Source organism: Equus caballus, chromosome 1 (genome assembly GCF_041296265.1).
Source record: "Equus caballus isolate H_3958 breed thoroughbred chromosome 1, TB-T2T, whole genome shotgun sequence".
Lineage (NCBI taxonomy): Eukaryota > Metazoa > Chordata > Mammalia > Perissodactyla > Equidae > Equus > Equus caballus.
This window is the reverse complement of record NC_091684.1, coordinates 184,893,001-184,919,479: the sequence shown is the minus strand read 5'-3', so window position 1 is coordinate 184,919,479 and position 26,479 is coordinate 184,893,001. Positions and strand designations below refer to the sequence as shown.

The following is a 26,479-nucleotide window of genomic DNA, read 5'->3' as shown; positions in this document are numbered from 1 at the left end:
AGCGCCGCCTGACAGTTTGGTATGTATCTATTTGTTTGTTCTCTGCTTCCTCCACAATAAATTAATCTCTATCAGGACTGGAACTTTGCTTTGTGCACTGCTGTGTCCTCAGTGTCTAGGCACACAGGAGATGCCCGGTTATTGTTTATTGAATGAATGAATCTCATTTGAACTTCAACCTCTTTCTCAAGTTATATCGCATAACTAAAGACCTATCAGCTACGGGGAAGAAGAGTCAGAAATCAAACCCACGTTGGTCCCACTCTTCAAGATGCAAGAATATTGGCTGGTTTGCTTATTATTGTTGTTTTTCCTAAAAATGGTATTAACTACCACTAGTACTTAATAGTAGTTAATTGATCAGTCGCATCCTTCGTTTAGAGTGGATTCTAAGCCCTTCACACATATTATTTTTATTATACTCAAGGTATTTCTCTTAGGTAGTTTTAATTTTACTTTACACATAAGGAAACTGAAGCTAAGGAATTTGAAATAACTTTCCAAATTCACACAGTAAGTGGAGAAAGAGAATTGAAGTCCAGATCAAGCTGGCTTCAAAGCCCCTCTGTCTATACCAGCAGGTGGTGGTATGGAGGACTGAGCGCTAAGAACCAGGCAGGGGGAGGGGCCACTGGCGGTGGCATAGTCTCGGTAGGGTAGGTGATATGACCTTGAGGAACTGGCTCTCTGGGCTCCTGGAGGCGGACGAGGAGGAGGAGTTCTACCAGACAACTTTTGCGTGTTTCACAGAGGAATCTGGAGGTGTGGAACATCAAGGGCACAGTCAGACACAGAGGACAAGGACAAGGACCTTGGCTTTGACATCGATGAAGGGATCATCCAGTCACGGAGAAGCAGAAGAGCCAAGAAGGAAATGCCAAGTGGTCCCCAGAGCCTATAAGGGGCCTCCCAAGAGATTGAGGCCTTCAAAGGTCCCTGCCCTCTGGCAGCTCTCAGGACCACTACCACAGGAGGATGGCTCTGACAGTCCAAGTCACACGTTAGTCTACAGCTGAGCATACACGACAAACGTTCCTTCAGGTACTGGAGAGGCAGGGCCAGTCACGGTGGCCAAGGGGTCCTGCTGTGAGTGGCCATTGACCCAGGAGGGACTGCTCAGGGAGGCCACGATAACAGAGGAGCTCAACTCACCTTCACTGGAGACGTGTGAGTAGCTCGAGGCTGTGAGGAAGAATCAGGTTCAAGAGAAGCAGAAGTGCCCAGGGCCCATAATCACGTGTTACTCAGTGACAGCGCTGCTTGCTGGGGAGCTGGGCACCAAGGAAGAGGACGTTGGTGGAGGACTTCATCCTGCTCCCACTGCCTCAGCGTTGACTTCTGTGCTGAGACTGGATCCATCTTCCCCACTGCTCGCTGCTCATGTACCTTCATCACTTTTAGAGATGATGCCACATTTGAAGAATAGTCCTCCAAGGGTGGCCCCCAAAGGTCTGCCCAGTGGCCCATTGCCCAGCCCTATACTGGGATCCGGTTAGAGATATCCTACGCCACTGCTGGAGCCTTCAAGATCATCCTTGAGTTCCACAAGAAGTGCATCAGCGCCCATGGACTGCCGCCACTGCCTCAGCCCTGGGCTCTGGCCTGCCACCTCCACCTGCCGCAGTCCCTGGCTCTGGGCTCCCAGCCTTTTGCCAGAAAATTGTCATCAAGTGAGGAGACGTCTAGTCCTTAGAATCCGTTTCCCGCCCCGATTCGGGCCCCTTGACCGATGTTCCCCCTCTGCTACCTGCTTCTCTTCTTTGTCATCTCCGATCTTTGCCCAACCTGTTCTGTATCTCTTCCCCCATCATTTCTCCTAGTTCCTACTGGTTTTGTTTGTGTTTTTTAATCTAATAGAATAAAATGCCTCTCTCTCTTTCTCTCTCTCACTTCCTTACTCTCTCTTATTCATCTGTTTGCTGTTATTGAGCTCTTTCAGAGAGTGATTCTTTTTTGTAGGGAGAGCTTAACTTATATATATCTTTGCTTTGCATATATGGAAATTCTATATATGTAGTTAATATATTTTATTTCTTAGGGCAGTTTTAGGTTGACAGGAAAATTGAACAGAAAATATGGAGAGTTTCCATATGCTTTCCCCATACCCACAAGAGTTTCCTCTTTAAGTAGCGCCTTGTGTTGGTGTGGGACATTTGTTAGAATTGACGAACCAATGTTGATACATTAGTATTAACTAAAAGTCCATAGTTTACATTAGGGTTCACTCTTTGTGTTGTACATTCCATGGGCTTTGCCAAATGCTTAATGTCACATATCCTGCGTTACAGTATCATACAGAACAGTTTCACTGCCCTAAAAATCCCCTGTGATCTACCTATTTACCCCTCACCTCCTCCCCTTGAACCCCTGGCAACCACTGATCCTTTCACTGTCTTTAAAGTTTTGCCTTTTCCAGAATGTTATGTATTGGAATGACACAGTATGTAGCCTCTTCAGGCTGACTTCTTTCAGTTAGCAATATGCATTTAAGGTTCCTCTGTGTCTTTTTGTGGCTTGATGATTCATTTCTATTTATTGCTGAATAATATCCCCTTGACTATGTGTACTACAGTTTGTCTATCCATTTATGTATTGAGGATGTCTTGGTTGCTTCCAATTTTGGGGAATGTTGAATAAAGCTGATATAAACATTTATGTGCAGGTTTTTATAGACATAAGTTTTCAATTCACTTGGGAAAATACCCATCAGGAAGATGGCTGGATCATATGGTAAGACTGTGTTTGCTTTGTAAGAAACTGCCAAACCATTTTCCAGAATGGCTGCCCCATTTTACATTTCTACCGACAATGAATGAGAGTTCCTCTTGCTCCACATCCTTGTCAACATTTGATGTTGTCAGTGTTTGGGTTTAGCCATTCTAACAGGTCTGTAGTGACATCTTGTTTTAATTTGCAATTCCCTAATGAAATATGATGTTGAGCATCTTTTCATACGTTTATTTGCCATCTGTATGTCTTCTTTCGTGAAGTATCTCTTCAGATCTTTAGCCCACTTTTAAATTGAGTGGTTTGTTTTCTTATTCCTTGGGTTTTTTTTTTTCTTTTTTTTGTGAGGAAGATCAGCCCTGAGCTAGCATCTGTTGCCAATCTTCTTCTTTTTCCTTGAGGAAGATGGTCCCTGAGCTAACATCCATGCCAATCTTCCTCTACTTTGTATGTGGGATGCTGCCACAGCGTGGCTTGATGAGTGCTGTGTAGGTCTGCATCTGGGATCTGAACCTGCAGACCCTGGGCTGCCAAAGTGGAGCACGCAAACTTAACCACTATACCACTGGCCCAGCCCCTATTCCTCAGTTTCACAGTTTTTTATATATTTTGGATACAAGTCATTTATCAATATGAGTTTTGCGAATATTTCTCCCAGTCTGTGGCTTGTGTTTTTAGTCTCTTAATACAAATTCTATTAAAAAAAATACAACTGAATACAAAATCTGACAGAAAAATTTTGTTCCAATTTGTTAATTTACTTCAAAAAGACTTATAAAGATGTACAAATTCAGTCATACATTGAAAAATATTTGACAAATCTCCATTATGGAAAATAACAAAATTAAATACAATTGAAAAAGACTGTCCTATAACTTCTGCATGGTCACAGCATTATACAGGGAATGCAGGAAGTAGATTTAATTTCTTGATCACAAAGGAAAAGATCAATGTAATTGATCTTATGAAATAAAAACTATAATTTTAAAATATATTTGAAACTTGAAGACATATAAGAGAACTTATTTTTTAGAGAGAATATTTACAATAATTGAATGACAAAGGGTTAATATCCTGAGTATATGAAACTCTTAAAAGCCAGCAATTAGAAATTAAGACTATAACCAAGGATAAAGTTTATTCACCAAAGATCTACAAATGGCTAATAAACCTTTAAAAATGTTCAACTTCACTGATAAGTTAAAAACAACCAAATTTAATGCATGTAGTACCATTTTCACATATTTTTCCCAGTGGCAGAATGAGGATATTCTATACTGGCGTGGTAGGTGTGAAGCAGGTCCTTCATATCCTGGTGGTAGAAGTGTAAAGTGGTAACACCGTTTTGGAAAGCAGATGGGAAGTACATACTAAGAGCCTTACATTAAAAATCCTTTGACCCAGTGATCCTACTTCTGGGGATTGTCCTAAAGAAATAATCTAAAATGTAAATAAAGGTTATTCACAATGATGCTAATTGCATGATTGTTCATAACTAAAAACTAGGAACAACAGTGAATTGTGGTATAGATGCAAAACAGAATATTTTGCAGCTGTTAAAAAGGATCTTTACCTTGGGGCCGGCCCGGTGGCGCAGTTAAGTGCTCACGTTCGCTTCTTGGCGGCCCAGGGTTCGCCAGTTCGGATCCTGGGTGTGGACATGCCCCCACGTGGCAAGCCATGCTGTGGTAGGCATCCCACATATAAAGTAGAGGAATATGGGCACAGATGTTAGCTCAGGGCCAGCCTTCCTCAGTAAAAAGAGGAGGATTGGCAGCAGATGTTAGCTCAGGGCTAATCTTCCTCAAAAAAAAAAAAAAAAATGATCCTTACCTTTAGATAAAGGGCATGAAGGAACTTTCTGGAGTGATGGAAATATTGATGAAATATGTCTTGATTTTGGTGGTGGTTACTTGACTGTGTCTGTCTGTCAAAGCTCATCACGTGGCACACCTAACAATAGTGAATTTTGCGATATATAAATTCTACTTCAATAAGCCTAACTTAAAAAAATGTTATTTATGACCTCCCCTCAACCAAATGATGTTTGCAAAAAATTTTTAATGCTTGAATAGAAAGTTAAGTAAATGAGTCAGGATAAAAAAGCTGTGCTTAAAATAATAAAGATACTAACGATTGTTGTCTTGGGGTGGTGGGATCAGGAATGGTTATTTTTATTTTTTTAATTTATTTTTTGCTGAGGAAGATTGGCCCTGAGATAACATCTGTTGCCAATCTTCCTCTTTTTTGCTTGAGGAAGATTAGCTGTGAGCTAACGACTGTGCCAGTCTTCCTCCACTTTACATGTGGGTCCCCATCACAGCATGGCTGATTAATGGTGCAGGTCAGTGTCTGGGATCTGAAACTGTGAACCCAGGCTGCCGAAGCAGAGCGTGTTAAACTTAACCACTAGGCTGTGGGGCTGGCCCCTATTTTTATTTTTCAACTTTATTTCTTATGTTCTCTCTGATGAACATATCATACTATTATAACAAGGAATATTAAATATTTCTACTAAAATATTTATAAAAATTGAATATATGGTATGCTTTTAAGGGTGTGAAAGTGCACAGAAAGAAACTGGAGAGAATATTAAAATAGTAACAATAATATTAGCTTTGGGTATTATTTTTTTTCTTGTCCTTTATACCTTTCAAATTTAAAAACTCTAAAAATAAAAAATTTAAATTTGGGGGCCAGCCTGGTGGTGCAACGATTAAGTTTGCATGTTCCACTTTGGCAGTCCAGGGTTTGCTGCTTAGGATCCTGGGTGCGGACCTCTGCGTAGTTTGTCAAGCCATGCTGCGGGAGGTGTTCCACATATAAAGTAGAGGAAGATGGGCACTGTTGTTAGCTCAGGGTCAGTCTTCTTCAGCAAAAAGAGGAGAATTGGCGACAGATGTTAGCTCAGGGCTAATCTTCCTCAAAAAAAAAAAAGTAAAAAAAAATTTAAATCTCTACATTATCTACTACATTTCTAATCATAAAAAATCACAAATTTTAGGTGACATTACATGCTTAATAGATAAAAAAAATTCACTTTGTTTTCTGTCTAGCCAATTCTTTTGAAATACATGAGACACCTGATTGCTGGACATGGGAGAGCAATGGTGCCTCTGGAAGTTGGAGGCTGAGGCACTGAGTGGCAGCACGTTGTCTTACTAATTTGATGGAGCATCCTGGGAGGTCATTCCTCCCTAGATCAGTCATTTGCTTTTGATGCAATGTCTGTCAGTCATCAGAGAGGAGTCGGGTCCCTTCTTTCAAAGGCTGCCATTGGGCTTTGTCTGAACTCTGTTTCAATATCACAGTATGGCCAGGATTCTGTGTGTTGGTAGCATTTTCTGTTCTGCAAACCAAGAAGCAATAAGTCATGGGGACTGACTGAGACCAGGCAATTCATATGTGGCAGCATGGGATTTCCTTATCCCTTCCCTTTTCTTTCTTGTCCTACCTCCTTCCCTTCTCCTGGTAGGGACAAGATCTTTGGCAGGACAAAGGAAGGGAGAATACAGAGATTTTGCTGGAATAATAATGCAGTGACAAGTAAAGCTGCGAGCTGAGGAAGACTCCGGTTCCCCACGTCAACTAGACGTACCTGATCCCCTTGGTCGTGAGAGACCTCTCTCCACAGGTCCTCTGAATCCAAGAGACCTTTGACTACAAAGAAAAACAGTTCTTGGAAAAGACCCCTTATATGGCTTATTCAAGCCACTAAGCTAGTTCTGCATATTTGTTCCCCATAAAGATGTATAAAAGAATGTTATTTCAAGCTACTAAGGAGAGTGGGGTGTTGAAACACTGCTGTGAGTGTTGCTTTCTTCCTCCTGCCTGCAGACTTTAGCAAACAACAGAGCCTGAAAATTTTGCATGTGTGGTTTTTATTTGCTCAATAGTGTTTTTCAAGTTGTGGCAGGTGTACCACCAGGATGATTTCAGGGGGCACAGGGATGAACAGTTCTTATTTCAATAGTGGTGTGTTTGTTATAATAATTATTTGGAAAAATATAACCAGCATAACCCATGATTTTGTGGATCTTATTGCATATGCAGCCTCATTTCTTAAAGTTTTAAGAAGTGAGAAACATTAAGTTAATAGGAGAAGACAGTGAACGAGTAAGGCGAGGACTGGAACTGAAGGATGGGAATTGCAGGGCTGGGGATGTGGCCAATGGTATCGTGAGAAAGGTCTGTTTCCTTTGTAGATTTTCTACTCTGAGTAACATCCAATGATTGTTATAAAAGATCTAAAGCTTCCTTAGGACCTGATGCTCCTTCCCTGGATGGAGTCAGGAGCTCCATTCATAGCTTTAATCTTCACCAAGTTGGAGATGGGGCCCTGGGGGCAGAATAGAGAGGTGGGAAAGCCTGAGGGGATCCAAGTGGGAGGAGAAGAGAGGTGGAGACCAGAAAGAGACGGACCCCTTGCTATCTAAGGTGGATGCTGACTGAATTTACAGGTGCCTTCACGGGGTGGGTAACGTTTGTGGTACCATCTGTTCTCCATGTGGGAGAGATTAGTAACAGGAATGCATTCTGTTAATGGACTGAACCTATGACTCCGCTCAAGTGTCAGGAGTGTAGTCAGCTGTGGGTAACTTGGCTTCAATCCCAACGGGGACCCTCTGAGTTATAGAGAACTGTCCACTGCAGCTGCAGGAGAACAGAGAAGCGGACCCAAAGAAAGTGGGGCAACAAGAGCATGTGTTACAATGTCTCACCCCAAAACCTCAGCCCAGAGCCTCCAGAGAGACCATCTGATGCCTATGTCTTGTAGTCATGCGTCTACACCTATTTCCAATAATAGTGCGAATCTACAATGGTATACCACGTGGACATTGAACAGTAATGCATTTGTAAACTTACCATTATATAAAGGTGTTAACAATTGTTAAGCAAAACAGGAAGTTTATTGAACAGTGTGTAAAGTCTAATCTCACTTTTGTGAAAAAATATACATTCTATATACATAGAGAAAAGTCTGGAAGGAGATACATAAATGTGTTTATGATGATTATTACTTGGTGATGGGATTGTGGCTAATTTTGTTTTTCTTTCTTCACTGAGTTTTCAAAATACTGAAGATGTGTTACTTGTGTAATTTTTTTAAACATCAAAAAGTTTTCTTTCTATTCACGCACATATATGCCCCAAGTGGACATTCTACATGATTCTGGTAACTTGGCTTGTCGATGTCCAAGGTTTGGGTGGGGGCTCCTAGGCCAGGGTCAGGGTTTCCAGCTGCTTCTGGTAAAGGAAGTTAAGCCTTAGTTTCTGTGGCAAACAGATTTATACCATTCAGTAGTTTTTTTTCTGAGTGTGGATAAATTTTAAAAATATAACTTTTCAACAATATCAGTCATAAACTATGTACACATATAAAGTACTTTAATTTAGGTATTCTTTGATTAAACATGTGTGCTCATGTGTGTTCTAATAAACATCTGATACTCAATTTAATTAAGCAAATCTTTCTTGTAACACCTGTTGCCACTAATGCAGACATTATTTTTGCAATGTTTTAAAATTATTTTGCGTTAATAAAATGAACATTGGCAGAGAACTCTATTGTATTAAGCATTAATTCTTATCTAGCCAACCTAACCTACCTGAAAAAACGGAGTTATCAAATCGTAATTTAGATTTCCGATAATTATTAATATTCACACTGATTTGTAATTATGACCGAGTCATATGGCTTAACGGGGCTCAGCTAAAGAGAACCCCAGAAATAAATTCATTCCATAAATACATGTCACACCCTGACAGCATGTGTGGTGGAAAGTTACTAGGGCCTAATCAGGACTCACTGATGTCCAATCCCAGCTCTGTCACAGAATGGCTGTGTGACTTTGGCAAGTTGCTTAATCTCTCTGGGCCTTCCTTTTCTTATCTGGAAAAGTAAATATGTTTATTATGTGCAGAATTTTGCTAGACGCTCTGAAAAACACCAAAATGTTTTCAAGGAAGTTATAATGTAGAAGGAGAAATGATAAATATACAATGATCTACAATATGAGGCAGCCCTTGGCTCTTGCCTTCTGGATCAGCTCAAGGCAAGTGGCTGTTAAGGGCAGAGACTGGGTTCACACCCCAGCTCTGACACCTGCCAGCAGTGAGAACTGTGTAAGTTTCATAACATCACCTCTCAGAGCGTTGGTTTTCTAATCTGTAGGTTGGGAACATCTTACTGGGTAGCTGTGAAGGGTAAATGAGACAATATATTTATATATAAACACGTAACACAGAGATGGGCTCATTGTAAGCGTGTAACAAATGTTAGCTATTATTAACATTTCTCCCATCTGAGATAATTATGGTGGAAGGAAAATTTAAACGGTGTTTTGAAAATTGGGCTAAATATTTTTTAAAAATTAAAAATCTTTAAAAGTAACATAAGCAATACATATTCATTGCAGACAAATAAGGATAAAAAATAGACAAAGTCAAATAAGAAAAAACATATGTAACTGGCAGATAGGTGAGATTTTGTTAGGCAGAGACGGTGCGGAAGCATTTTAGGCAGAGGCCCAAGACAGGGAGATAGAGAAGGGCCTGCCCGTGGTCATTAATCTAACTTCTAAGAAACGTGGATCCTGTTGCGAGTCTGGACGTGTTAATTTGGAATAAGAGATGGGACAGAATGGAGTTGCTCAGCATAATAAAAGGGTAAGGAATTGAGAGCTGGGGGTGGGGCAGGGGCTGAGAGGAGCCAGGAAACTGGGCCATGTGTGGAAGGGAGTGAGGGAAGCCCGGAGAGCTGGCTGGAGCCCAGCAAAGACCTTGGGAAGAGAAAGTGCTGTGTTGTTTGTTTGGGGTGAGTGAGGTAACCTTCCTTTTCCACCTTCCCCCACAAAGTGTTAGCCAAGCCTGCGTTGCTCACTTAATTTTTAGCGTGTGTGTATTCTTTTGGGGGCAACTCTAACAGAAATGTTACTTGTCTGGGTTTGTATGGGTGAAAACAGAGACAGCTGAGATGGACTCAGGAACAAAACACAAAGTTATAGCTGACGTTAGGAGTACAGGCGTTGCTATGCTGTGATGCTTTGTGTGTTTTAATTGCCTATAGTGTTTATTCGTTGAAGATGTATATAAACACACACACAGGTATACACAAACACACACATGTATTTACTTAAAACTTCGGTGGAATTTGGGAAATTCAACAAAAATAGTGTCAACTGAATCGTTCAGGCCCACTGAGGGTGAAGCCATTTGCCGTTAGCCTACATAGGTGATTCTTGGGGCCTAGTGGGTATCTGACATAAATTCTGAAAAACATCTTCACAAGTTCTCTAAAAACACACTGTTCCACTAATACACCATCAGTTAGTGAATAAGTAATTTCCCCAAAATCAGAACAAAGACAATCTCACATCAAAGTCAGGACCGGGCAAACTTCTGTGGGTAGTTTTGAAATACCTAAAGCCAAGGCCACAGCAGAGCATGTTTGTCTATGACAATTTACTCGTCCCTCATCTCGTGATGCTCCCCACCGGCTGCCGCCCATGCCTTCTTCAAGGGTCCTTCCAATGTCACCTCCTCTCTGCGGATAAATTTTCCCGGACTGCTTCCCGGGAGGAAACCACTGCTCTCGCGTCAGCGTTTGCACAGCACTTGATGGAGATCTCTCACGGCCCTTAGCATGTTTGTTCTGTGGTTATTTGCCGGTGGTCACCCTCTCCTGCGAGGCACAACTGTCCCCTTCTGTGACCCACCATGAGGCCCCTGGAGAGGAAGCTGGGCTCTTCCTTTGGCTGTTCCGTGAAGCTCTTTTCCAAAAGTCCAAAGCATAAGAAGGGTCTGTTGTAAGGCGATTCACCGAAGGTTCCTGGATAGTGAAAAGATGGTGACATACAGAGAATAATTTACTTACCTCCTTAATAGGCCAGGACCAGGTTTCCTACAGTTCGCTCTCTTGCTCCCGATCCCTTCTGAGGCTGGGGTCAACTTAACTTCCCTTCATTCATGCCCATACCAGACATGCCTCAGGCTTTCCTATCCCTCAGAGTCTGGGCCAGATTCACCTTAGACCCAAGGGAGGTGATACCCAGCCCAGCTTCATGGGCACGAGAGCCACCTGTGCGCTTACATAAGGTCTCACCCTCAGAATCACCTCACACTTGGTTTCATGTTCTGCTTTTGCCATCTTGAAATTCTTAATAATTGTTGAATAAGGGGCCCTGCATTTTCATTTTGGCCTGAGCTCCGCAAGTTATGTAGCCAGTCCTGGGGATACTTTTCCTCGCCTGATTTAAGGCTGCTTCCCAAAGTCCTTATTTTCTGCTCTTGGGTTGATGTCTTCTCAAGACAATCAACAATATAAATGACCAATCCCATCAAGAGGAAAAATCACCCTTACCTACAGGCGAGGCTTGGTCCTATGGTCTCCACAAGGTGATCTTATAAAAAAGTGATCTCAGATATTCTCCCAACTCTAAGTGTGTTAGGGGTTCAAGGGTTCCTAGAGTCCATTCTAACAGAGTCATCCTGTTGCAGACGCTAATGCTATTTGTGTCAGTTTTTACTAACATCTTCAAGTTTAGACACACACCAAAATTAAATAGGCTCTTAGAAAATATAGAAGCACTTGCTTATATACTAGAGTGATTCAGAATCTCCATTCATTTAAATCCTGACTCTGTCTAGATTAGCACTGGGAGGTACTTTATAGTCCTTCTGAGCTCAGTGGTGTTCAAGCTGGGTCTGATGGGGTTCTAAGAATTCCGTGGGGAGTATCTCAGGGGCCACTGCAGGGGACAAGCTGGAGGCCATGTTGCTGAGGTTTGGAGGTCTCCTATCCTGGCTTCAAACAGAGTCACTCTGACTTTTTCTCTTGTACTTTTTTTTTTTTTGAGGAAGATTAGCCCTGAGCTAACATCTGCCACCAATCCTCCTCTTTTTGCTGAGGAAGACTGGCCCTGAGCTAACATCTGTGCCCATCTTACTCTACTTTATGTGCGGGATGCCCGCCACAGCATGGCTTGACAAGTGGTACGTAGGTCTGTGCCTGGGATCCAAACCGGCAAACCCCGGGCCACCAAAGCGGAATGTAAGAGCTTTAACTGCTGTGCCACTGGGTCAGCCCCTTTTCTCTTGTACATTTTGTACTCATATGAGAGTTCTACTACTAAAAAGAAATCTTGAAAACTACTGACCTAGTTCATCTCATTCTACTGCTATCTGATAGAAGAAGCCACTAGAACTCGGAGAGATTTAGTGGATTGCCCCAAGTAACTCAGATTATTAAATGGCAGAGCTAGGCCTCAAATATGACCTCTTGACTCCTAGTAATATTTTGGCTTTTAATATTGTAGTTGTGTCCAGACTGTTTAAATAATTTTACTAGAACATGGTTTTATAGAAGCCAAAAGAATAGGTTTGCTTGGCTTATATTTCCAGGAAAACCTGAATTCATTCCCAGAGGTGCCACCTCTAACCCCATCTGAACATCTCATAAGTGTGTACAGTTGTTTGCAAGAGGACTGGGCAAGAGAAGTGGGAGGTGCAAACCGATGGAACATCACTGCTGAAAAAACAAGTGCATTGGATGGCAACGAGACTTTGTTGGTGAACACGATGTGGTCTCTACAGAAGGTGAAGTATAATGCTGTGTGCCTGAAATTTATATAATATAATAAATCAATATTACCTCAATAAAAAAATAAAAAAATCCAAATGCTTCTTGGAAAGATAATGATGCTTGAAGATTTAATTGTCTTTTCAATTTAAATTTGTTCCCTCTCTGGGTCCAAAATTAGTTACAATAAAAGCCACATAGAGGGTAAAAAACAAAAAACAAAACAAAACAAAAAAATTACCTGTTCCTGAGTAGGCAGCCACAGAAGAAGAAATATAAATATAAATGCCCAGTAAATTTATGAAAACGCTCTCAACTTTGTCGGTAGACAAAGGCATGTAAATCGTAACAATCTGTTGTATAATAAGATTAAACATATTGAGGATAGTTGGCTAGGAGGGGCAAAATAAACACTCATATTCTGTTAGTAGGAGTGCAAATTGATACTACCTTTTGGAGGGTATTTTGGAATTCCTTTCTTGATTTTAAATAGACCTATTATTTGATTTGGCGATCTAGGAATTTTTTTTTACAGCAGTACTCAAATAATAGTGAAAACTTATTTGTACAAAGATATTCATTGTAATTGTCATAGTTTGGGACAGCGAGGGCAGAGGCATCCTTTCTCCTGGCTTCATGTTCCAGGTGGAGGGGACTCTCTCAGACTAAGGTTCCTGGCCCTTTGCCCCATCTCCTCACTTTCATCAACTCTGGGGAGGACGGGCTGCTCTTACCTGTGTGTTTGGGACAGAGCTGAGCATTTTCTGCTTGGCTACGGCCTCCCTTTTCCTTCGCTTGGATGCGCCTGCCTTCGGGGGCTTGTGCTCTCACCTGCTCTTGGTCATGAGGTGAGCTCTGGCCCTGTGGGGCAACCTGCAGTGCTGGGGTTAAGTTAAATGCTGCTGGAGGTGGGGATCTTAGCAGCAGACTCATTTGACTCTCACACCTAAGCCATGTTCTCCAGAATCCACTTAATCAGTAATGAAAGTGATATTTGATCTCTATATCTGAATCCTGTCTTTATCTCTCAATTATTCTGAAATTCAATAGGAAAATGAAGAGTATTATTGATAGTCCCTTCAAACCTCAGGTTAGAGAAAAATTCTAAACAACCACAATGTCCATTAAACAACTTATGGTACTCCCATTCAATAGAATGCCATGCTGCCATTACAAAGACTGAGGTCATCTTACATATAGACATAAAAAAAAAGTCCACAATATAATGCCAAGGAGAAAAAAATGCAACTTTTGTAAGAGCGCACACAGTAAGAGTTCATATTTGTTTTAAAAAGTTTGTATACGCCCAGCAGAATGTTTGAGAAAATGCACACTGATCTGTTAATGGTGGTTACTTCCAAGGACTGGTGTGGTGGGGAGCTTTTACTTCTAAATATATTTTATTTTTGTCAAGTATTTTCTTTTTCTTTTTTTCTTTTTACAATGAGCAAGAGTTACTTTTGTAAAAATAATAAAATCAGTTTTATTTTTCTAAAAGAAAAAGTTGTGATTGTTTCTAGTTATCAGAGATTGCATTTAATACAACAGTTTTCCCCTACCTCTGGCTACAAAGATAAGTGAGGGCCTTAGAGGTCACCAAAATTCGTGTCCCTTAGGCTAGAAAATGATACTTGGCCATATTTGCCCTATGTATTATTTTGAGTTGGTATATAATTTCTCAGTTTAACTCTCTGAATTCACAGGATTCTTTTCTGTTTGACCTTTTGTCTTCCGATAGTAAAAGCAATATATACTGATTGCATAAAATTTGGAAAATAGTGAAAAACACTAAGAAGCAGAGAGACAAGTGGCTTAAGATTCCATGATCTAGAGGCAAATACTCCAAACATTTTGTGTTGTTCATTTCCAGCTTTTTCTATGCATGTTTGTACATGGCTGATACTGTATTCTAAGCTCAGATTTGTAATCTGCAGTTCTTTTACTTAATGTTATATCATAAGCTTTCCCATGATGTCAAAAAACTTTATAAGCATCATTTTGAAAAACTATAATATTTTATTACACAGATGTAGCTCCCATAGAATGCTTTTGAAATGCCTGAAAGTAGATGGTTCCAGGGTTGATCACAGTGACAGACTGATATCTCTGTGATTCATTAGGACTTTCCATAATAGCTTCAAGGTGGCTGCCACCGTTCCAAACTTCATGTCTCTATATGTTGAATCAAGCAGGAAGCAAGAGGGAAGGTAGAAAAGGGATTTTTTAAAAGTGTGCTTTTTGTTGGGGGGAGAAGAGAGAAAAACTTTGCCAAACATTAAGAGCCTTAAAAATATTAATATCCTTTGAGTTAGTAGTTCTCCTTTGGGAATCCCTCTGAAGAGCCTTTCCCTTACATCTCCTCGACCGGAACTGGATCTCATGCTCGTTCTTGGACTAATCACTGCCATGAGTTACTCCTGGGTTGGGCCACTGCCACCTAAACAAACTATCGAGGGGATAGGAAGAGAAATTTGGCTATTGAGTAGGTAACTAAAAGACTCATTTCTTTCTTTGGTATTGGAACTAGTCCGCATATAAAATATTTGAGCTTAAGTCTTTTTGCATTTTAGATCATTTTCTGTGGAGGGATTCACAGAAGTAGAATTACTAGATCAAAGTGTATAAATATTTTTAGGGTACTAGACACTTATTACTGACAGGAATTTTAATATTTTTCTTTTTACTGAGTTCTAGATTTACATTTGAAACAAGACAGTGAGACACCAGCTTCCCCCTACAAACAAAACAAGGAACGATACCACAACCAAACAAAAACTCATGCAGTCTCAAGGTTTTCTTTCAGTAATGACTGAGTGAACTGCAACTTGATGAAATCACAATTACTCTTTTTATCACAGAGGAAAACAGACTCTGAGGTGAATATTATCACTCACGGAGGAATAGGGAGCTGGTTGGGTTGATCTATCTCCCGGTTCTTCTCATTCTGTCTCCTTCAGATCATTTTATTGCTTACCACTTCTGCATGAAGGTAGACGCTATGGAAGGGAAGATAAAGTGAAACTCGGTTAATTTTGCTTTTTATTATTGGTGAAGCAGGTTACAAAAAAGTGCAAGAAGTTAAACCTTAGTCAATAGAAGGAATTTTTAAATATGTCTGGTCTTGTTATCTTCCCACTTTCTACCTCAGATGATTTAGTCAACTGCTATCAGATTTTTTTCTCTATAAAAGCATTAGTCACACTGGATTCTTTTAGGAGAAAGACAGAAATATGGTTATATACCCCAGCAGAACTGCTGTGAGTGTTAAATAAAATCTGAATTCTAAAGAAAAGTGGAAGGATTTGTTGGCAAGACTGTCTAATGGATTAGTCTTTGCAAGTGGGTGTGCTAATTAAGTCCACTTCATTCTTGATGTGCACCCTTTCTTACCTACCTTGAAAAATTATAGTAGCAACGGTGCTTTAACAAAGACCTCTTCCTGCATCTATGGAATTGACAGGGCCCACTGATGAATCTGAAGTTCCACCCCCTTAAGAATCAGTTGAGATTTCTCTCACATATTTCTTAAGTTTTATCTTAATCTCGTATAAAAGATAATCTTTAGAAATTCTTTCCTCAGTAGACTGCTCTATTTTCCCATAAAATACACTTGCAAATAAGTCTGCAGATTTTTCAACACAATGCCTGCAGCAACATCCATGATAAATCCTTTCTTGGCCTCAGCTTTCTGTAACCTTCTCCATCCCTCACAATGACACACACTTTCTCTCATTCATCTTTTATTACAATTCAATATTGTGCTTGAATATCATTAACTTGTATGCAGTAGTCCCCCCCCCCGCCCCCCCCCCCTGCCTTTTTTTCTTTAAAGGACAAACTACTGTTGTCGTGCACATTTCATCTGGAAATTGACTTTGGCGTTATAGGTTCTAATATATTTACACAACAGGTACAGAAAGGTATTGGAAAAAAGAAGAAATATTTTTAACATCGTAAACCTCCAGCAAAAATATGTGTGTAATAGAATCTGGTACTGTGGTATTACACACATTACAACTGTCACTGTGACTTAGAGCCTTAGTTTAGCTGAAAGAAAATCTATAACCCCAGAAATGCAACAATGTCTGAGTCACAGTTCAGGGTAATAAATGTTTTTCACAGAATACTGTAATCCATATTTCCAAAGCTGATGCAACAAAGGAATTTCTACTAGAAATCTTTCAATTTCATGGGTGGAGGCTCCAATGTAGAGAGAAACAGAGAAAAAGAAAAGAAAAAGTATTTAGAAAAAAACGATACACTTGAGTGACATGATAAACTGCCGGATGTTCTGAAACCTTAGCCATCTGGCTAGCGAATTTGGTCACCACATAGCCTCCTCTGAAAAATGGCCAGAGAAGGTAAACTTTGTTTGAATAACTTGGAGCGGACTGTTTTTCTCTTTAAAGGGCATGTTCTTTTTAAGAGAGAGTTGTTTTATGACTCCAACAAGAAACTGGGAAGAGGAATCCTAGACTTGGATCACGAAGAGCTTTCTTCAAACTGGGGAAATGAGGGGATAATAAAGCCTCACTATGTTACTGCCTTTGTACTGGCCTAGGCAGGGATTGACTTCTGAAGAACATTCTTGAGTGCCTGTGATTGCCAGTCATGGTCTCTCCACTGTTGGGGGTGGGGGCGGAGAGGAGAAGTCTAGGTTGGCAAACAGGATGGCAAACAGCAGGTCCCATGGAACCCCTGAAAAGAAGATGGTTGGTTTAATTTGACAGGCCTCATTCTTGTGCTTGTTTTTGGCCAACTAGAAGAGTCATTTTTGAAAAGAGAGCAGGAACTAAAATACTTTCTCATCTGTTTGGGGAAGCATGGGTGGAGTGTCTGCTCGAGCCCTGGAATTTGATATCACAAGACAGGCCTGGCCCTTGGCCACTCCTGTGTCACACTCTTCTCTTCCCTCTGCGTCTTTTAGGCTCCTCCTCACTCCGCAAGACACATTCAAATGTCCCTTATCAACTTTTTCCTCCCTCCTCTCTGCTCTCAAGGCAGCTTATTCCTTTTAACCACTTATGACATTCTGAAGTTAGTTGCTCACACGGGCAGCAGATCAATTTGCTTTAGATCAATTCCCCAAAGTCATTTAGCCAAATTAAGTTCACCAAAAGTCAATTGAGGAAACCAATTTGCTTCAAGCAGATTTTTCTACAAGTCTGTGATTTATTCATCATAAGCTCCTTGAAGGCAGAAAGCTTGTCTGATTCACGCCTGGTGCTTCCGCACAACTCAGCATATTGCTTGGGGTGTTAAAAGGGTTAGTGGATGCTTAGTGCTTGTTGAACTTAATTAAATATAATAAGATGAAATAGCTTCACATTGTTCTTACTTTCCCTGTTTTCTGTCTGGGTTATAATGTGCAGACCACACCTAGATCAAGTGTACAGACCTTGAGGAGCTCTTCTGCCAAGCCGTCCGGCAGGTATAGAGTTGGCATAGACGTATGTAAGAAATTCAGCCCTTCATTGGATTTAGAGCCTCTTGGCCCCCCCGGTCACTTGTGTTCTGCTTGTTTTACTATAACTTCTTAAAAGAATTCTTCTTTACTTACAGTTGTTTTCCTTTCCCTCTCATTTAGTTTCATTGTTGCTTCATTACATGGTTGATTCATCACCACTGGTTATGAGCAATGGTTTGGACAGCTCTTCTGTTCTCTCTGAGAGCTTGCATCTCAGACTCAAAGTCCAGGGAACCTAAAGCAAGTCTCTGGGACCTCTGTGGCTGAGGCAGTGAGGTGGATGTGGCAACACTGTCGGTTGCCCACCATCAGCTACTCTATCCCTTCTCTGCCAGTGAGCCCCCTTTTTGCTTTAAGGTATTGGTTGGCATGTGCCCCAGGGATGGTGGGGCTCTTCCTGGCTCGAGGGAGAGAATGACAATCAGTCCAAGTCAGTGTTAGTAATCTATTCCCATTTGCCAGTGAGTTGTTAGGTGTGAGCGTCGAACCCAACGCTGACCGATGAGATGTAAGGGACTGCCTGCTGGGGGACTTCTAAAGCTTTTCTCACTTAGCAAGGGTTTCAACTGGGAGAAGATTTCTCTCCTGCTTTGGATGCTGCTGAGTGAGGATTTGGTGCTTGGTACTGTTTTTTCTGACCACAAGGAAGAAAGCCACGAGAAGCACTGAGAAGCGGTTCCCAGACAGCAACCAATGAACCAGTGCTGCAGCCGCCTTACCTCAGACTTCTGTGCTTAAGCCTTGGAACACGTGTTTTCTGCTATTTTCAGCTGAAAACATCCTAACTAAAACAGTACGTGTTGCGCTTTATGAAATAGTTGAGTTACCTGAAAATGAACATTTGGTGGATGTCCTCCGAGTCCTCTAATCCCAGCCTGACATGTAGTCTATGTGACTTTATAGTCAACCCGTTCTGTGATCTAACTCTGGCGCCACCATTTACGACCTGTGTGAGCTTGGGCAAGTCACTCAAATTCTCTGAGACTCATTTTCATTCTCTGTCCCACATTGCTGGAAGTCTTGAGTCTCTTAACAGCCCTCACTCCATCTCTGACACTCCTAACATCCAGGCTGAGGATTTTGTAGAGTTTTGCTTTTCAGCAAACTCTTTCTGATTAAAAATCTGCCATATGCTATGGACGTTAACTGGCCTTCAGGAAATGGTATCAATTCTCAGTTCACATTCATGGTATTTACGTCGGCTAGAATTGCCTCTTCTGTGCAAACAAAAGAGATAATGCAAATTGCTGGTAGCTTCTAAAATATTTGAGGAATGAGAAAGGGTAAAATTTTCAGAAGACTTTTATGCAGGCTATAAGAATCTTAATGAACAACTTTCAAGTGAGTCCCAGAAGAATTAGAAATGAAAAATTGTAAACTTTCATTTGGATCTCACAATAGATTACACAAAGGTCTAAAATACATATCTTTTTGCCCCTTTAGCTCTCCCCTTACCTGAAGTATGGTACAAAGTAAAAAATTCTCCTCAATTTTGGTCCTAGTGAATAATACACTAGGGTCTTATATTTTGGATCTGGTGAGTTTATAAAATAGAGCTAAGATTGAAGTTCAAGTTTCCAATATTCTATGTCCAGTAATATTCGCTTGAAGGAAGAAATATTCCATTCCTTTATGGAAAATCCTGTATTCCACATAACAACAAATAGTTAAAATGTAAGGTCATCATGGCATATTTCATAAAGGCATTTAATACAAATCAATATTTATCTCTGATAACATCTACTAATAAACTAAGAGAGTGGATGGAGACTTTCTGAATATGGTAGAAAAAAGTCAATCTCAAACCAATAGCTAAGATCACTCTTAAAACAAAATACTAAAGGCATTCCCATTAAAGCCAGGAACAAGGTAGGAATGTCTGCTGTCACCTTTATTATTTAATTGTGTATATTCTAGCCGATGCATTAAGATAATAAAAATAAATGAGGCATAATTATTAGAAAGGCAAATTAGAAAATTCTCGTTATTTGTAGGTAGAATACTTATTCTAAAAGCCCAAGAGTAAAGGGGCTGGCCCCGTGGCCGAGTGGTTAAGTTCGCGCGCTCCGCTGCAGGCGGCCCAGTGTTTCGTTGGTTCGGATCCTGGGCGCGGACATGGCACTGCTCATCAGACCACGCTGAGGCAGCATCCCACATGCCACAACTAGAAGGACCCACTACGAAGAATATACAACTATGTACCGGGGCGCTTTGGGGAGAAAAAGGAAAAAATAAAAAAAATCAAAAAATCTTTAAAAGCCCAAGAGTATTAGCTGAAAAATTATTAAAACTAGTAGTAGAGTCCATAAAGGTGGTGGCTTATAAAATCTTTTCACTATGCTTAACTATCGGCTTAACAAGAAATGTGCAAGACTCATATGATGTTATAATGAGGGGCCTGACTTTTTTTAGTATTTAACTTCCAGCAGTTTTTAAGCTTTACCCTACCCTCTTCCCCTTGTGCCACACATCCGGGCCAGCTGATAGTAGAGTGCATTCTTTTTCAGTGCTGGGAGGAGACAGCCCCTGTCCCACATGAGAACATACATACCAGGCCTCCCTACTGCCCCCAACCACAGTAAAAACCCAGATCAGTCTCCTTTCCCTGCTCTCTCAAGCAATTTTGGACCTGCTTGAGAGCCCCGCTCTGCCTACCCTAGAGTCTTGAATTATGTAACTAATAAACCTTTCATACTGTCTTGTGTGTTTGTGGTATCATCAGTTTGGACCTTGGAACCAAACTTTGGATGGGGATCCCTCCTGCCTTTGCAGGGTGACTGTAACAAATATATAGCAAATATAAAAAGATAGGAGTAATAATAGCTAACATTTACTAATACTTATGTTTTCGTATACTATTTTCAGTGCAATGAGTCATTTAATTCTTACAACAACCCTATGAGTAGGTGATATCATTACTCTAATTTTATAGATGAGGAAATAGAGGCTAGAAGTTAGGTACTCTGTACTAGGTCACACAGCTGATCAAAAGTGGGGTCAGGATATAAATCCAGAAGTCTGGTTCCTCCTCTCTAAGCCACTATATGAGAGAGATACCTTACTCTTTCAGCCATCCTATATCTGGCTTAATATTTTCAATGAAAAACCACACATATAGGTTTACCCCATGGTGGCTACGATGTGCATTAATTTTCTCTTGGTGGATGTTTCGGCATTTTGCATTTAACTCCTGATTTTTGACAGATGCTTAAAATCTGGCATACCAAACCAGACTTTTGGGAGATGAAATAAAGGCACAGAATGTGTAAGTAAACTTCCTCGAGAGTCACACATCCATGAAGCGGCAAAGCCAGGATCTGCCCGTATTGCTTTTTTGATTTAATAATTGACATTGTTATACTGCTTTACAACTAAAAAAATCTGTTACATACATTATTTCATTTGATAACCTCAACAGTTGTGGGAAGGTCGGTTAGTAGAGGCATAAATCTCCTGTTGTCCAGATGAGGAAACTGAGAGCCAGAGAGACTATGTAATTAACCCAAGATCACACACATGTTAGCTGTGTGCAGCAAGACATAAACGTGGTCTTTGATATCACATTTTTCGTGGTACTGGGCTGGTTTCTGTGTTCAAGGTGCTCCTAGAAATGTGCTTAGCTATGGAGAGGCCTGAGATGCCATATCTGCTTCCAGATGTGAGTGCTACAAACTGGAGTTTCCTAGGAAATTGTATCTAATCTGTGGGTGCTCCTTTGGATCCTGGAAAGCTCCAAGCTCTGTCTGGAAGTGGTCAAAGTCCCAGTAGGTGCTTTAATGACTTGTTGCTTTTAATCCTGGTATAGCTGAACTAGGGCATGCCTTGCTAGGGATGACAAATCCCAAGGCAGTTATGGCAGAGTATATCTTCCAGCAATAATTGCAACAGTATTTCCCCTTCCACGTGCTCTTCTGCAACGTGACTTTGCCATTCCCCCGCTAAGAGCTGCAGTCTGTTTCTCCATCCCCTTGTACCCGGCCAGGTTCTATTTCTGCATTGACAAGTAGAGCATGGCAGAAGCAATGTGTGCAATTTTTAGGTGTAGCCCTTAATTGGCCTAGTAGCTTCTGTTTCCTGCCTCTTGGAAGTCAGACACCACACAGTAAGAACACCTACCCTGAGACCACAGTGCCGTGAGAGCCCTCAACCCTGTGGAGAGGCGTTGGAGGTTGAGACACCGTGTGGAGAGAAAGAGAAGTCAAGGAGCGCTGAGGAGTCAGACTTGTGATTGAAGAAGCCATCCTGGAAGTGGACCCTTCAGTGCAAGCTGCCCAGGCTGACACCACATGCAGCAGAAATGAACTGTGCCCCAGGCAAGACCTTCCTGAATTTCTGATGTATAAAATCACGAGCAAAACAAAAAGATTGCTTGAAGCCACTAAGTTTTGGGGTGATTTGTTATGCAGCCAGAGATGACTAAAACAGAAGTAATTTTAGGCTATTCCTCATCTTACACACTGAGCAGTCAACAACAGCACAGCTCTGCCTCCTATCTGTGTGGAGTTGCTTTCCATTTAGCAGAATGGACCACGATGGGAGTAACCATGGTCATCGGTGATCATTTTCAGCTCTCATGGTGCTTACGTCTTTAAGAGTGATCTGTTTTACCATTAGGAAAAGATAATACCCAGAGAACTTATTTATACATACCTGAGCTAAAACTTCATGATTTATTTTGAGCAAAGGGAAAATAATAATTTAAGTATGTGATTACATTTGTCTAGCTTTTTGCAGTTTCCAAAATGTTTTTTCAAATCTATCTTCTTTTTCAATATTCCCAATGAGTCTGAGATAGATAGAAGAGGTGGTATTATTCTCATTTTTTTCATAAGGGAATAGAGGTTCAAAAAGGTTGTATGACTTGCCTAGAGCCATGTGGCTAGCACTGGAGGTGAGGCTAGATTCCAGATTCTAGATCCAGAGCCTAGAACCTTGACTCACACTCTGTTTCTACTCCAGCAGCCAACCAGCCTGTGACTTGGGAAATGGATCGTGGGGGTGCCATGCCTCTAGCTGATGTTTTAACCATTATGGTACGTGTATGTGCAGTGAAACTCACTTGTTTCCAAGACAACAGGATTCAAATGAAAACCTCAGTTGCTCAGGAGGAGGCAGGTTCACTGTCATTTCCAGCCCTTTGAAGAATTGCACATTTTGATGGGCAAAGTGCCAGAAATAATTAAACCAAATAGCTCCACAGAGCCTTGATGGAGCAAAAAAGCGGAAGAAAAGAAACATATTTACATGTACATAAATATGGGTGGTGTCTCTGCTATGAGAGTCTTTCAACAGAAATCATGACAATCCAGGAAAATCCAGGGACCAACACCTTGTAGAAAAGAACAACAATCTGGAAAGAATAAAAGGGAGCACCTTGAAGTGGAGAGATGGGGAGATGGGGGAGGAAAGGGAGGAAGAGATGGCCAAGGGGAGGAACAGTCCTGGCTCCTTGGTCCTTTCCCCTGGTCCCCAGCAGAAGAAGCAGTGGATGAAGCAATCAGATTTTGACTTGAATTCCCTCCTTCGAGTCAAGTGGCCCAGAGCATTCATTTGGTTTTTATTTGCTTTTCTTGTGAGGTATCCACTCTGGCTCTAATTTCCCGTTTCACTGTGGAGATCAAGAGATTTTTGAGCGGAGCAAAGATGGAACACATTCTTCTGTACTGGCTGCATGCCAGATTTTATTACAATTTTTTGTTAACTTAGGTTATTATGGGATAGAAATTTGGTCTCTCAGGCACGTGAGAGAGAGGAGGCTCTTTTGATTTCTTCCATTCTGACCCTTAATTCATTCAATGTTGATTGAGTTCTACAGAAGGCCCCGCCCTAAGAACTGGTGACTCAGAAATAAGTAGGACACACCATTTAGTGGCTCATAGTTAATGTACCCACTTGCCTGTTCTTCATAGCTAAATAATGAAAATTCCAAAGCCAGGTAGTGGGCTCCAGAGTGGCTGTCCAATACATGGCTTTTACTCAACATTCATTTACTCATGTAGGCAACAAATAATTACTACCTCTTACAAAGAGCCAGACACTCTGCAACGTGTTGGAGTTTCAAAAGCAACATGTATAACAAAGAATTAGTATCCAGAATTCCTAAAGAATCCTACAAATCAATAAGAAAAGAACAAATAACCAATAGACAAATAAGTAAATGATATAAACATGGGATTCATAGAAGAGGAAGAAGTAAAAAGCTACAGAAGACTTGATAAGAAGTTCACCCTTGCTAAGCTGGTGAAGAAATGCAAATTAAAATCACCGCAAGATATTACTTTATTTTTACCTCCTAGTGTGGTAAAAATGAAGTTTATTGATATCCAGTTTTGTTGAGTTGTGGGAAAAAGGCTACTTTCCTTTTTCTGGTGGGAATGGTAAAATGATCCTGACTTTGGAAGGCAATTTGGCAGTATCTATGAAAATTGTTTGTATCAAGAACAATTGGAAACAACCTAAATGTCCTCGGAATGGATAGATAGGACATGATATATTCACATGGTGAAATATTACAGAGAAATTCAGAGGGAAAAATTAGAGTTATCCACATCAACATGACTTGATCTCAAAAATACATTGTAAAGTGAAAGAGCAAGTTGTAGAGTTATTTGTATTCTATGACCATTTATGTGAAAGAAAGAAACCACAAAAAAATCAACACTCCATATTTTCTGTAGTGTGGGTAAACAGTCCGGTAAAGATACATATTAGACTATAATAGAGCTTATCTCTTGATATTTGGTGAGGGAAAGAACTGAAGAGGTCCGAGATGACTTATCTATATCTATCATATTATATATTTTAGGCAAAGAGATCTTAAATAATTTATTTGTTAAAAATTAACCAGAGGAAAAAAGTAGGCAGAAGAATACAATCCCCATCTTTGAGGAACTTGTTGACTAATGGCCTTATCTATGGGCAAAGCTGGGATTAGAACTCAGGTTTCCTATTTCCTGGTGCAACAATCTCCCTCTTGGATACATGATAAATTTGACCACTTGTGGAGAATCTTATACTCTGACTTGCTTTCTGCAAAATGATAGCTTTTCCAGTTGGTGTAAAGATGAAGGCATTATATTTCTTTCTTTGTATGAGGGGGCAAATTTTTCATTAAAATTTTTTTTTATTAAAAAATGAATAGATGCCAGGAATATTTATAAATTGTGTGTAAGGTATACAGAATAACAATACAATGAACACATTCATTAACCTACCACCCAGTTGAAGGAATAGAAGACTCATGAATTTTCAAAATGGAAACCAGTGAGAATATTTGGACTGTCCCATCAGAGAGGAAACCTGAAGTCTTGATGGTGTTCTATCCCAGTTGACATCAGCACCATTTCCACAACTCTATAGCAGCCAAATAAATTAAACGAATCATCCTATCTGGAAAATTAGAATCTTCTCTTTGTGTACTAAATGGCTAAGCAGTAATTTATATGGACTGCTCCTAGAGGGCAAGAAGTCACACCAAGTTCTGAGAGAGGGTCCGGAGGTAAATAGAATGTCCAAGTATATTTAGCAAACGGTAATGCAAACCACAGAAAATATATAGCCTGGAGGAAGCAAATGCGCCTTTGCTGTCTGGGAAGTAATTGAACTTTTATAGTTTGGGACTAGCTAGTTCAGAGTTGGAGGAAGGGAAATCCTTGTTTCAGTCAGTGAAAGAATCAGCGTTCTTTGGAAATTAATGAGAAATTAAAAGCAATTTACCCATCTGAGTAGTCCATTTTGAGGTTCCTCAAGTCTTTATCTGAGAAGGGGCTTGTGGAAGAATTAGTTAAGACTACCCAAAATGCAGACACATACACACACACACACACACAACACGCTCACATATGCACAGATACTTGCGTGCAGGAAGGGAGGGGGAGAGAGGGAAGGAGGACAGAGACAGAGGGGGAAGGTGGAGTTTAAGGCACAGTCCTGTCTTCCAGGCTGTCTAAGGTACTGGGAGCCACAAGCTTTTACACATATGGCATAAAAGCCTCACAATAACACGTTACCTTTAAAAAATGACAGATTATTATTATGATCAATATACTATATTATAATAATTAATAATAATAATAACAATTTTTATTATTCCAAATGAAGGTTAGAAAATTACTCGATAGTGCTAGAGATCAGAACTAAAAAGGAATGATTAACGAGTCCCCAGAAGCTCCTGGCAGCCACTGGGGCCCCCAGAAGCCATTGTTTCCCAAAGTCGGGATTTCCTCTGTACAGACCATGCTGGGACCCTCAGCTCCTTCCCTCACCACAGCCTGTGGGGCTGCCAGATAGAACGCAAGATGCAATTATTTGGGACAACTTACACTAAAAAATGATTGAATGTTTATCTGAAATTCCAATTGAACTGCATATATATATATATATATATATATATTTTTTTTTTTTAAAGATTTTATTTTTTCCTTTTTTCTCCCCGAAGCCCCCCGGTACATAGTTGTATATTCTTCGTTGTGGGTCCTTCTAGCTGTGGCATGTGGGACGCTGCCCCAGCGTGGCCCGATGAGCAGCGCCATGTCCGCGCCCTGGACTCGAACCAACGAAACACTGGGTCGCTGGCAGCGGAGCGCGCGGACTAAACCACTCGGCCACGGGGCCAGCCCCTGAACTGCATATATTTTTAATTTCTATGTCTGGCAACCCTATGTTCGTGAAATATGCTTGCCCTTGTTCCTCCCCAAATTCCTTTT

The 26,479-nt window shown here is 40.7% G+C and overlaps 1 pseudogene; it reads left to right on the top strand.

Annotated features, from left to right (window-relative positions):
* Window positions 1-665: 665 nt before the first annotated feature.
* Window positions 666-1,674, top strand: LOC100056799 (vacuolar protein sorting-associated protein 72 homolog pseudogene; annotated as a pseudogene).
* Window positions 1,675-26,479: the final 24,805 nt, after the last annotated feature.